At 43.4% G+C, this 13,614-nt stretch overlaps 1 protein-coding gene across 2 annotated transcripts in view; it reads right to left on the bottom strand.

Moving 5' to 3' along the window:
• The window catches only part of RNF19A (ring finger protein 19A, RBR E3 ubiquitin protein ligase), a 158,827-nt gene that overhangs the window by 83,823 nt on the left and 61,390 nt on the right, over positions 1–13,614 (bottom strand). Inside the window, exon 2 of one of the 2 annotated variants that reach the window (XM_082257564.1) lies at positions 11,627–11,687. The gene's annotated coding sequence lies outside the window, so the exon portion shown is untranslated. Of the gene's footprint in view, positions 1–11,592; positions 11,688–13,614 lie in introns of both variants that reach the window. The other variant, XM_082257565.1, reaches the window with a different exon arrangement.

Consider the following 13,614-nt stretch of genomic DNA (forward strand, 5'->3'; position numbering starts at 1 on the left):
CCAAATGGGGAGCAAATAAAATCCCCATCAATGATACAGAACAGCGCTAAATACAAACATCAATCAGCTAAGTGATTAACAGGGACTTCTTAAAGCAGAAGGTCTGTACATCACTGCCATGACAAATCCAACAAGAATTCTACTTCTTACTGAAATAAATGAATGCAAATCATTCACTTCGGCTTCTTAGGCATTCAGCCCTTCAAATATGTGCAAGTTGAAAGAAAAAAAACTTAAAAGTTAATTTCCACTTTTATACTTAAAGTGGAGTTCCAGCCTCAAAATGAAAATTTGACATCCGCTTGCTCCAAGTAACCTGAAAAAGAATTGGATAATAACGATATTTTTTGCTTTACTTACCTTGTTATTGAAGAAAATATACTTACCTTCCTTCCACCTTCTCCTTCTGCGGCCCGCGCCGTGACTTCCTGCTTGCATTGACTCCTGGGAGCCGAATGTCATCGCTCCCAGGCCCAGGAGTCAATGCGCCTGCACTGGCCCCGCTCGTCACTTCTGGTGCAGGCACGTTACTCCCTGCTGAACAGCTTCTGGGCATGCTGTGCGGGGATGACGCGCCTGCACCAGAATGGATCAGAGCAATTCTGATTGGTCAGCACCGACACAGAGCATCAGTCTGACCTGTCCCAGAAGTGCTGCAGAAGCAAGAGGGAAAAGAGCGGGGATTTCAAATCTCTAGACCTCTACACTGGAGGCAATTTTTTCCTGAAAAGGTGAACCTAAAAACTTTAACTGAACAAGCCGTTCAGATGCCATGCACAGCTGCGCCAAATTCTGTCTGCTCCAGTTTTGCTAAATCAAAGTCCCTGCCAAGCAATCTGCAAAACACCAGATCTAAAAGTGTGTGTGGAACTGAGTGGATTGGTTCATACTTTGCATTTGGGTGGTAAGGCGTTGCAACATTGTGGGACAAATGTGATCTGCAGTATTCAGATTGCCATGACATCTCCACAGAGAGAAAGAGCCCAATGTCCACACACCCACTATGTTAGAAATTCTTCTGTGTCCAGCGAAGATGTGCATTTTATATTTTATTATATTTCACAGTGCAAGGAAAATGCATGGATATCACAAAATCTATTTTTTTCTAGTCCATTCCCACCACACAAGGAGGCTGATTTACTAAAGGAGTTGAGAATCCTCACTCAATACATTGTACCCATTTTCACTTTGAATCACGTGAAGATAAAATACATAGACAGGAATTTATTTTTCACATGATTATATAATTGAAGTGATATTTACTTGAACAAAGTTTGGTCTCTTTTAGTAAATCAGCCTCATTGCGTTGCTGATGGATTGAAGGCATGCAATTCCACATTTAGGATTCAGTTTGCGATTTAAGTCAATCCAAACAGAGCCTTCCAAAAACGCAATGCACATCAACATAATTTACATTTAGGCCAAAAGTTCTGGCATGACAGCTGGGATGCACAATAATGTTTAAGACGTCTCAAATATGCTGCCAAAGTAAGAACTTAGCTGTCATGGTTATTAGCAGGTCTTTTCATAAACTGGAACATGTAACGTTGGGTGGTACGGCACATCTATGGTAAATCCTCCCTTTGAGTGTTCTGAACCTGCAAGAATACTGGGGATGATGGGATTTGTAGTTGAACAATGGCGGTCGACGGGGGGTGCCGCAGGGTTTATTTTCTTAATGACTACACATAAGCAAGCTGTTTTGAAATATGTTACCATAACAATGCTAATCGGACGGGAGAATGGGCTTTTATTATTTCTGGCTAATGAGATTTTACTGCACACAGTCAGAGTACATTATTGAATGTGCAAAATCCTCAGCAAACAGAGAAGCAAAAAGCTTTTTCCTTCTAATCCGTGTAATTACTGGGAGAGGGATTCACTGGGCAATCACACCGCCATTACAGACAGAATACTGAACTATATCATACAAATATACCCGAAGAAGCACAAACTACGGAGTAGCATTTCAACATCTCAGTATAGGTTTGCCTCTCATCCGGAGGTGCTAAGGTACACGAGCAATGTTAGATTGTGCAATGGTTAAAACTGTTTGATATTGAAATAAGTCTGCCTACACTGCAAGAGCTAGCTTCCCGTTTAGGTCTAGGGGAGTGTTCCTCCACAAGCCCAGCTGATGGCGCTCCCCCAAGTTCTGACAGTAGACCGTCCCTTGCTATCCTCATGCCGAATGCAGAGTTATTGACCATGCATAGGTCCTGATGACATCAGGATCTTAGACCGCTGGAGTATTGGGAAGAAGACGCTGCTGGGACCAGTCTTGAAGTAAGAGGAGGAGTGACAAATTGGGTAACTAAAGCCGTATTTCCATACCCCCTAGACCTAAATGAGTGGGCCCAGGCCCCACTGCAAGGGTGAATCTTAAAGTTTCTTAAAGTTGGGCTTCAATATATACCTAAACTAGAGACGCACCGAAATTCTGGCAGCCGAAACACATCGGGCGAAAATGTTATTGTTATTCGGCCGATAAGAGAAAAGTGAGCCGATAACGGCACCGAAAATGCGATTTTGCAGTGAATTTGCAGCGATTTTGCAACGATTATACTGTGCTTATGGTGTGTTTTTCATAGGTCATGTGACTCAAAAACCACATCAAAACTGTAACACAGGTGTGATTCATTCTTGCTGCGTTTTCAATGCACTTCAACGGGGAGGTGCTTTTTTTTTTTATTTTACTGACCAAAAATGCAGCAAGCCAGATTTTTATCACCACAATGGAAGCGCATTCTTTCTTGCGCTAAATGTGCCAATAATGGCCGTTAATAAATTCATATTCATTTAAATGAATCTTAATTAAAAAGTCGATCATAACACAATTCTTTATAAAAATATTAATATTTTTGAAAAACTGTCATTTTTGGTTTTCAGCCAAGTGCATCCTGAAATTCCGGGTGTCAGATTTTCCATTCGGTGCACCTCTAACCTAAAGCCAAGCATAGAAGCAAAAGCAGCCTGTAGATTATGCATTTTTTCTCTCTTTCCATCAAAGGTTTAAGGAAAGAAAATTGATTTCCCTCATCAACACAATCACTATTGATGGGGGAATCCCTCTCGCAGAGCTACTCTGTTCTGCCAGTGGGGGGCATTCCCTGCCAGCAGAACACAATGATCACTGTTGGCTGCTATAGCCGCCAGCAGTAATCTCATGAAAAAAATCCGACAGGCTGGTTGTAATGCAGTCCATTGATGGATCAGCCTCAGTGCAACCAGCCTGCCTATAGATGGATCAAATCTCAGCTGGTCCTTGCTGAACCGGCCAAGATTCAATCCATCTATGGCCGACTTTAGTGATTTGCTTTCCTCTTTTCCTTTGTCAAGCCTTTTCTCCCATTGCTTTATCTGCAGCTGGTAATCCTGCAAGTGACACATTTCTTGTCCAGTACAGCAGACGTATGTGTTGTCAGCTCACTTTAGGAAGCTACGCGATCACAGGACTTCTGGCAGACATTTCTGTACTTCCCAAACCGATAACAAAATGCTTTAAATTGTATATTTGGCAAAAAGGAGCAAACCGGAAAATTCATTGGTAGGTTTTCCATACACTAATTAACGGTCCTGCCGAAATACATAAAACAAATGTTGGGACTAGCTCCCCTCGAGCCTAGACATCTGTTCATGTGACTAAAGCTGCCCATTAACAGATCAAAACTCACCTGGTGGGTGGCCGTGTCGGCGCCTGCATCTGATTCGATGTTCAGGTACTCTGACAACAGCGGTAGGGCATGTAAGAAGACAATAGGCAGCACTCCTGAGTCACAGTGGAATCCAATGTTTTCTATCACTTTGTGGAGCTTAACTAGAGAAATCCTAACATGTCTGGCCAGGCCTTCAGACACATGGTGGTTTCTCTAGAAAGATAAGCATTTCAGCCGATTATTTTTCTTCTATCTTTATCCATTCAAGCAAGACTTAAAGAAGAATTAAGTTGACGTTTACATCCATGTCTACTTTGATTTACAGGTCAATGTGTATTCATGCACAGGAAAATCGAGTTGCAAGGTTGAGAACTTTCAGAGTATTTACCACCATGAGATGACGCAGCCTGAAATGAGGTGATAAATCACAGATAGAAATGATTATTGGACTGCTCATCTATATAGTGAGGAGAACTAGCATACTACGACCCAAAAGTTGCACTCCTGGCCTAGAGGATGCTGAACCTACCAAAATTCACTCTACTGTCTGCTAAATTACTATCCAACCTTCCATCTGCAGAAACAAGTTTTACCATGCCTGGCCTGACCAAATCCTTAAAGTAGATCTATACCCAATCACTAAAAGGTTTCTTAATGGAACCTTACCCAGCTATCGAAGAAAAAGTCAGCAGCCTGCAAGCCAAAATAGTCCATTGAAGGCTTCAGGTGTGAGGACGACAGCAAAGATCTTCTTGCTCTTATGGTACCATCTTGGATTCAGGAGTTGAATCTGCACTGTCCTGAAGCTTCCTGGGATGTGATGTGTATTTTAGGAGGCTAAAGGTGGGTGAGGACCAAGGACTACATTGTTATCACCTAGTGAGGGAAGTGGGAGCACATACCTGCCAAGAAATGTACTTGATATTTTACCAAAGGAAAAAAAAAAGGCACATATAATAATAGGGAGGGGGGGGGGGGGGGGGGGGAATGTGAGAATGATGGCATGTGTTACCTGTGCATAAAGGTCTGCTTTAAAGTGGCTATAAACCCTCACATATACCCAGTGAAGTGACTGGCCTCGGGCGATACACCGAGACGAAACAAACCCTCCTACATACATTGTACCCGTCTTCTCTTCCCTACATTCGTTCAAAGTCCAGAATGTATAAAGTTTTTCTGAGCTTTCAGAAATAAGGGGGCGGAGAGCAGAAATTAAACTCTGCAGAGCTTAATGAGGAGATCTCAGAGCTGATTGGAGGGAAGCGATACACCCGCCTCCACACGGAACTGAGGCTGTCAATCATCTGGAGATCCCTCTCATCATCTTTTTACTCTTAGTGTCAGGGAAACTTGTTAGAAGTGACTCACGCAGATAGAGGAACGAAGCAGCAGACAGAAAATGACACTTGGTGCTTTTAAAGTGTTACTAAACCCACAACAGTAACATCAGTCTATATATGCAGTAAAGCATGCTTGTTATACTCACTGTGGAACCTAAGGTGTTAATCCACTGCATTGTGTAAAAAGGCTGTTTGATCCTGTATGCACAGATCCTCCTCCACTGGCTCCCGAACACGTCTGGATAAGACAGAGCCTTTGGAGTCAGGCTGCACATGCTCAGTTTAGTGTGAATTGCTAGAGAGTTTTTTTTTCTTAAGAGTGCATTTGATCAGCACAGGGCCAATCAGCACTGTCCAGACAGAGGGTCAGGGAACCTGCACCCCGATCGTAAAGCCCAGTGCAATATGAAAACTCCTTCGACAAGCTTTACCAGGAACTGTTACTATATACTGCTGCTGAGAAAAGGTGTTTAGCAGTTTATAGTTAATAAAATACAGGCATACCCCACTTTTAAGTACACAATGGGACCAGAGCATGTATGTAAAATGAAAATGTACTTAAAGTGAAGCAATACCTTTTTTCACTTCTCAATGCATGCAAATACACTAGCTCTATGGGAAATCTTGGTCAGCTTGACATGGCACTGCTCCCAAACCATAAGTGACAAGGACACCAAGCTTGGGGAGCATGTTAAGGGGATCCAGGACTATGACCTGGTAGATTACAAATAGGATATGTTGTAGTCCTGGGTCCCCTCTCGGTGCTCCCTAAGTTTGGTATCCCTGTCACTTATGGTTTGGGAGGAGTGCCATGTCAAGCTGACCAAGATTTCCCATAGACGCCAATGTTAAATACCGGGAGTAGTGCCATGCCAAGCTGACCAGGCTGTGTCTGTACTCGCGAGTGTATGTAAAGTGAGTGTACTTAAAAACGCGGTATGCCTGTAATTGCATTTCCATGTTCTGTGTACTGTGGGACACCAGATATAATAAATGCAGGCTTCTGGGTTTAGTAACACTTTAAATAAGACAAGTAAACACTATAGAGGGACATGCTATGTTCATATTTCATGTCTGAGGTTTAAAGCCCACTCCAAATCCGTTCCGGATCGTTCTTAAAGCGGAGTTCCGGGCACAGAAATGATTTTTTACTGAACATACCCCCGGGACAGTCAGGGCTAGCACATTCCACAATGGCTAGCCTCTGATCTGTCCCAGTTCGCACTTACCTTTTAGAAGAAATACTTACTTATAAAATTTCTTCCACAGCGTTTCCATCTCTGTTGTGGGCAGCTGAAGCCGGCGCAGTCCTCTTCTCTGTCTTCTTCCGCGTCTTCTTGTCCCAGAATGCGCCGCACCAGCCCCTCTCGTCACTTCCGGCTCGGCACCGCATTCCTAAACAGCTTTTGGGCATGCCCAGAAGCTGTTTAGCAGGGGAATGCGGCGTCGCCCGGAAAGGACGAGCGGGGCCGGTGCCGTCGCATTGATTCCTGGGAGCTGTGACGTTCAGCTCCCAGGAATCATAGCGAGGCAGGAAGTGACGGGGTGAGCCGCAGCTCCGAGGGAGGAAGCAGTCAGAGGTGAGTATTTACGATCTTCAATAAAAAGGTGAGTAAACAAAAAAAATAAAAATAACTATCCAATTCCTTTTCAGGTGCGGCATACCTAGCAGAGGGGCACAAAAAAAAAAAAAAAATAGTTTTTGTGCCCGGAACTTTAACGATTTCAAGGTGCATTTCTGATTTGTTTCCGGATGCATTTCAGATTTTTTTGGTGGGAACAGCACCAATGCTTTTCCTGTGCCATAACCAGCAAACAAGCTTGATTTTATCTTGTGCAGAGGTGTGATGGAAGGAATGACCTGCGACACTGAGCAGAAATAATGATGCCTCCTGGTCTTGGTTTCAGAACTCTGAGCCGACCTCCTGGTATGAAGACACCCTTCCGCACACAGTGGTGTAGGATTGTTTTCCAATGCACAGAGCGCTAAACCATTCACAGAAAATGCAACTGGACACTCCACTCAACTCATCAGCTGGCAGAAGTGAAACCTTAACCGGTAACAAGCCACCTACCATAGCGAAGCTTGGCACAAAACCATATGTATGTCACTAGACCAACACCACAACTACAATGGTAACCATCAACTCATATGTAGACGATTAAAGATTAGATTGGTTAAAAATACCCCCAATTCTATTATTGATCTTAGGAAAGCAGTAAACAGTTTTAGAGGATGTAGATAGACTGAGGGTACACAGCTTCAGTGGCAACTATTCAACATTCCAAATGGCAAATCTGAAATATGAACATTGAGGGCCAATTCACACTTACAATGCGCCAAAAGCATGTTATGACCACACATCATTATCAATGGGCTGCCAAGGGACCACAACAGTAACGGAGGAAAAAAAAAAAGCGCCTATGACACTTTTTGCAGCAACACAACAAGCGGTACCATGCATTGTACTCTACCATATGGTGCCCTGCCAGGTGTTTTAGCATATGTTGCCTCAACGCAGAAGTGAATGAGACTTTCCTCATGAATTTTCATTTTTTCTACCAACCTACCTGTCAGGAGGGAAACATTGAGGCCACCATGGCCTTGTCTGGCATTAATTTATCAGAGGCACAGACCACAGTTTTGTCACTTTGCTGTGATATGCCGACCCAGTATGCCAGTCTTCTTAAAGTGTATGTAACCCCAACAATGACCTTCTCTAATCTGCTCCCTTTTCCTCTTCTAAATATACCAGAGGAAATGTTTTAACATAATTTCTTGGTAATCATTACTAAGGAGGAAAGACAGGTTCATCCACACATGGTTTAATTAAAGTAGGTGCAGCGCCTCCATTCAATTCCCAAATTAGCAAACAAGTGATGACTCAAATGAGGCCACAGACTTAATATCACATGCCAACCTGACACACAGCAATGTGACCCTTTCTCTCTATATTTACTACTCGTCTTGCTACACACAACCATATTATATGTAAATAGTAAATTGAATGCTGAAAGAAAAAGGACATTTCTGTCATCCCCTGAAAATGCTAGATCCCTGGCTGCCTATCCAATGCAAGGGCCCCTATTCTTCAATGCTTACCTGAAAAAATAATCAAGATTGGAAATTCTGACGTCTCAGAGATGGACAGGCAACTATGACAAACAAAATGATCAGGGAAAGGTCAGTAATGGCAGCCTCCGCGTTTCTCTTAAGCAGGTCATAGATTATGCGATTCTTTCCTTCCATCGTGGGTGGAAGGAAAGAGCAATCGCTTATATCCCCAAGAGTCAGTGTTGATGGGGGGGAATCCCTCCCGCAGTGCTATTGTGTTCTACCAGCAGGGAACCTTCCAGGCCGGCAGAGCACAATGATTACTACTATCCGCTATAGCCACTGGCAGTAATCATATGTAAAAAATACAACAGGCTGGTTGTACCCAATTGATGGATCAACTTGAGTACAACCAGCGTGTCCATATATCGATCGAATCTCCTCCGGTACCTCCTGAACTGACTGAGATTCAACCCATCTATGGCCGGCTTTTAGCATGGTACACAGCAACTCCAGACAACAGTTATCAGCTAGTTAACTGCTAATACAGTCAGTGCTGGTCTCCCTGCGTCTCTGATAAGGTCAGAAAATCCATTAACTCTGATACAAATCACATGCTATTTACATCTCCTGGTCAGTAACACTTGTCCTCCTAACTTAAAGAGGAGCCCTAATAATAATAGCAATTAACATCATTTTGGGGGGATTTTTGCTAGATGTTATTTTATTGTAGAAGAGACATGCAGTTTTTTATATATATTTTAAATGTTAGTTCCATTTTAATGCGAATGACAGACTGCATCATGTATGTGGATTTAAATTTTCCCCCTAGTTCCATTTTAATCCATGTAAAAAGTGAAAGAGAGGTAAATGGAGCTGCAATGTGATACAGTTCAGATGTATTGCAAGGTTAAGGTTTTTGATCTGCACATGAACAGGATGAAACAGGTCATTGCTATTACGATTAAACAAAATCTGCATTAACAGGGATTTCCCTCACCACATCTGGCTACATGCCGGCCCAGACAAGACCATGTACTGGTCTTTCCTGTTCATGGGATCTACGCGACACGTTTGTAGCAACTGTTTATTTTGCCAACACAAGCCATACCAATCACTTAAGCATTATAAACTTACACCCAGGGATCATGGACAGACACTTGAAGTATTTAAGGGCTCTTTCACACGGGCGCTCCGTATGTCCGCAAATCATCCTATTTTTTTGCGGACATAATGTAAGTCTATGGCATTGCGGATGTCAGCGGAATACCATCCGCTGACATCCGATTTTCTTCCTTTCAGTAATGTTCAGTTTTTTGGAACGGAACAGAACCCTATTTTTGTTCCGTTCAAAAAACGGAAAGGAAGGAAAATCGGATGTCAGCAGTGTCATCCGCTGACATCCGCAATGCCCATAGACTTACATTATGTCCGCATATCATCCGCAAACGGATGGGATGATATGCGGGCATACGGAGCGGATGACACAAATGTCATCCGCTCTGTGAAAAAAAAAAAAAAAAAGCCCCGCAGCGGACAAGAACAGCGGAGCGGCCGTCTGAAAGAGCCCTAAAGGAGAAGTACAGCCAAAGCTCTGTCTGTAGTTCTCCTGTGGATCACAGAAGAGCAGTTCGATCTGCACTCCTGTGACCCGTTTTTAGCAGACAGCACTGAAAACCACTGTCGGCTGACATCACAGGGTCGCTCCAGGCTCAGGCAAGATCGCAACAATGAACTCAGGGTCCGCCAACATGCCTGGACAGGCACCCGGCTCATGCCTCGTACACACGCAACGATTGTTGGTGGACCGATCGGCCGTCTTTTGTCCAGTGTTGTTGTGTTGGTTGAAATGTGCTCTAGACTGCACACAAATTTTCTCGGCCAACAAAAACCAACTTCAGAAGTGATGTCATGTGATGGTTGACTTTCTGTGTGTTTTTTCTTCTCTGAGCATGCCCAGTCTTGCTCATCAGATTTTTGTCTGCCGAAATCTGTACTGACTGACAAAAACTCGGCCGTTGTGGTGACGGCCAACAAAAATTTTATAGCATGCACACCAGATTTTGTTCGGCCGAAAAAAGGTCGGAGTCGGTTGTCGGAAGCATCATACTAACAAGCCGAAAATCGGCCAATCGGACGTTGGCCGAAAATTCACGGCCAAAAATCATTGCGTGTGTACGAGGCATAAGCCTCTCAGCGAGCTGCTGAGAGCCTGAGCCAGCCACTCCTGTTCCCTCCACAGCCCAGTGCTCCAGAGCAGAGAGCCGGTGACTGACAGTCACTGGCTCTCTGCTCAGGGAGCCCTGAGAACCGAGCAATCGGCTGTGTGTTTTATCGCTCAGTTCTCAGTCTTGATTGTGGAAATGTTTGTGGTACACACTCTCCATCTTCCTCTCCTCCTCTCCTGTACATCATCCTGTTCCTATGTGACCTGTATATTATCTCCCTCACCTTTCTTAGTGCTAAATCACCACAAGTGTGGAGCTAGAAAAGGCATGTCCCATGCACGTTTGTCACACTGCAAGTCAACATGTTGCCCTTGCGATCTGCATGCGAGTGCCAATGTATTGTTAATGGCACCCCAAACACTGCGCATTTGTGGGCACCTAATTGCATAGTCCCACAGGACCATGTGGTTTAGTGCAGTACATTTTAAAAAAGTAGTGCTTGCACTACGTTTTCTACGTTTTAGTGCAGCTTGCAGCCCATTTAAGTGACTGGGCTGTCACAATCGCACATGACCCCCGTGTGAACCAGCCCTCATTCTGCACATTAACTCTCTTGTCTCCAGCCTCCTGTATGACCTTTACATTAACCCATTCACCCGCTCCGTTCATTGTGTATGGCCTTTAAGTTAATGATGTACTATATCTAGTGCACCATTACCATGCTCCATGTTTTAGCTCCCTCAATACCAACATGTTTCTTCATTTCTAAAAATCGTGGTTTAAAAAATAAATATATAAATAAATGGATTACCTCTGGGTGTCTACTTTCCAAGAGGGGGTCATTTTGGGCACAGTCATACTGTCCTGACATTTTTATGTGATGTGTTTTATAACAAAAAGGGTTAGGTGCTATTTTTAAAAAAAAAAAAAAAAAATTCTGCTTTTCAAATGGAAAAAAAAATTTAAATAAAAAACTTATTTGACTAGAGTGTCGCATGATGGAGCAATTGCTAGTCAAACTATCACAGCTCTGAGAACTAAAAAAAATAGCCTGGTAATGTAGGAGTATTACAGGCTCTTACTCAAATGGGTAAAAACAGGTAATAATTTTCTTCCCTAGTCACCGCACCACTGACCTAAACTCATACGTTTAAAAGCAAAGCAAGAATAATCTCGACTGGAACAGATTATGACATTTACTGCTGAGAAGACATCCAGTGGTTGCCTGGACACATAAACAGCAGAGTCTCAGAATAGAGACTATGCAGAACTCTTCAAAGGATGTTGTAGCACTTTGTACAGGAATGTCTAAAGTCAATGGACACCGCACAGTACTGGCCCATCCCTGAAGTTTAAATAAAGAGTAGACATACACTTGTACAGTTCATGCCAGAATTCTTCACATACCCTTGACGTTCTCTCAGGGAAGAAGTACAACTACAGCTTTAGGTGAAGTCATCAATTCAATCTAAAAAAAAAAAGTGACACATGTCAAAAAGGTGATAATCAACTGACAAACAACAGCGTGACTAATGCCCCGTACACACGTGCAGATTATCTGAAGACTTGTCTGTAGACTTACCAAAACCATATAATATGAGGTCAAACCTAAACACTTTCAATCTGTATGCAATCTGGCAGGCCCTTGCACTACATAGAAAAGGTAAATCTGAAGACAAAAGTCTGCAGATAATCTGCACGTGTGTACAGGGCAATAGTAAACAGCCATGTGACTTTACAGCACTGGGACCCTGGTTACCTTCCTACCACAGACACCATCTGCCTGGAGTTTGTATGTTCTCATTTATGGCTTCCATTGGATTATACAAAGCTACACCCTTCAAGAAATTCTGCCAGAGAAGAACCGAGCAGTAGGTGGAAAAACACGTTCCTAATTATATTAATTTCAACTAAAATAGGAAAAGAAAATGTTTTAGGAACTCATTCTACAAAGAATCAGTGAATTGTTCTGCAGACAAAAGGAATAATTACAGAAGCCTGGCAAAGCGTGAACTAGATTATCTTATTAGAAGTATGGTAACATAATTACAAACTCAGGTATATATCCTGCACTATAAATGGTGGGGAGTACCCTGCCTGTAAGTACAAAGCAATGTTCTTATTGCAATCAATCTTTACAAAATATAAATAAACAAAAAAAAAAAAAGAAGTAGTGAGGGAAGGGTGATGGGGGGTACAGGAGATGGAGCATGTTACACCCTAAATATGGGCAGGGCTTTTTTTCTCAGAGAATAGGTGCAGGAACTCCCCCTTTCAGAGTCACCCCTTGTCTCGACCCCCTATCCACCTCCGAACACCGTCCCTTGGTTCCAACCCCTACCCACCTTTCAATACTGCCTCTTTTAGAGAATACAAATATCTGTGGTGCTAGGTAATTTGTCGAAGATAACAAAAAAGCAGTAAAATAGATCCCCGGCAGCAAGCAACAATAGACCCCCCATCAACAATAGACCCCCCCATCAACAATAGACCCCCCCATCAACAATAGACCCCCCCATCAACAATAGACCCCCCCATCAACAATAGACCCCCCCATCAACAATAGATCCCCCCATCAACAATAGACCGCTTGCAGCAACAAATATCCTCACAGCGAGCATCAATAGACCCCCAGCAGCCAGCAACAATAGACCCCTACCTCAACAGTAGATTCCTCCTAGCAACAACTGACCCAGCAGCAACACAAGACCCACCTTCAGCAACGGTAGATCCCCCACCAGCAAAAACAGACCTCAATCAATAGACCCTGCAGCATACCCCAGAAAACCTTGCCATTACATGCTGGAGGTGCCGAAACTGCGTTCCCCCCGCGTTCCCGCAGAAAAAAAGCCCCAAATATGGGTGTAGCATGTTACAAAAGGAGAACTTAAAAGTCCTTTAAAAGTCCCTTCTATTGCTTTACAAATCCCTTTTTTTTGCTGCTGTAATCCCACTTTCTGTTAGAGGGTGGCTACATTTATTCTCCATGGTCCCACTGTATGTAGGAACATAGCCACCCTTCCTTGCTCGCTCCCACAATGGACCATGGACTACGGGCTTTGCAGTGTGCATAGATCAGTGACCACAACTAACATGCACCGCACTAGAACGCAGTCGCTGGTGTGCTGTAGGATGACAGCGGTGCACCAATCGCAGCACATCTGGAGCTCTGAGAACCGGCATTTGGCGGTGTTAGATCGCTTGGTTCTCAGTGTTAGAACCTGGTGGGGGACAGATGAAGCATCGGATTGATGCTGCATCCAGCTAGGTAAGTATGATTGTAGAAGAAAAAAATCCCATACATCTCTTTTAAACACACAGCCCCCTTTATCCTGCCTGTAATATCCCTGGTAATCAGAGTTACTCAGCTGTAGGTCTGTATATTCAGTACACTG

Source organism: Pelophylax lessonae (genome assembly GCF_965119305.1).
Source record: "Pelophylax lessonae genome assembly, chromosome: 5".
Taxonomy (NCBI): domain Eukaryota; kingdom Metazoa; phylum Chordata; class Amphibia; order Anura; family Ranidae; genus Pelophylax; species Pelophylax lessonae.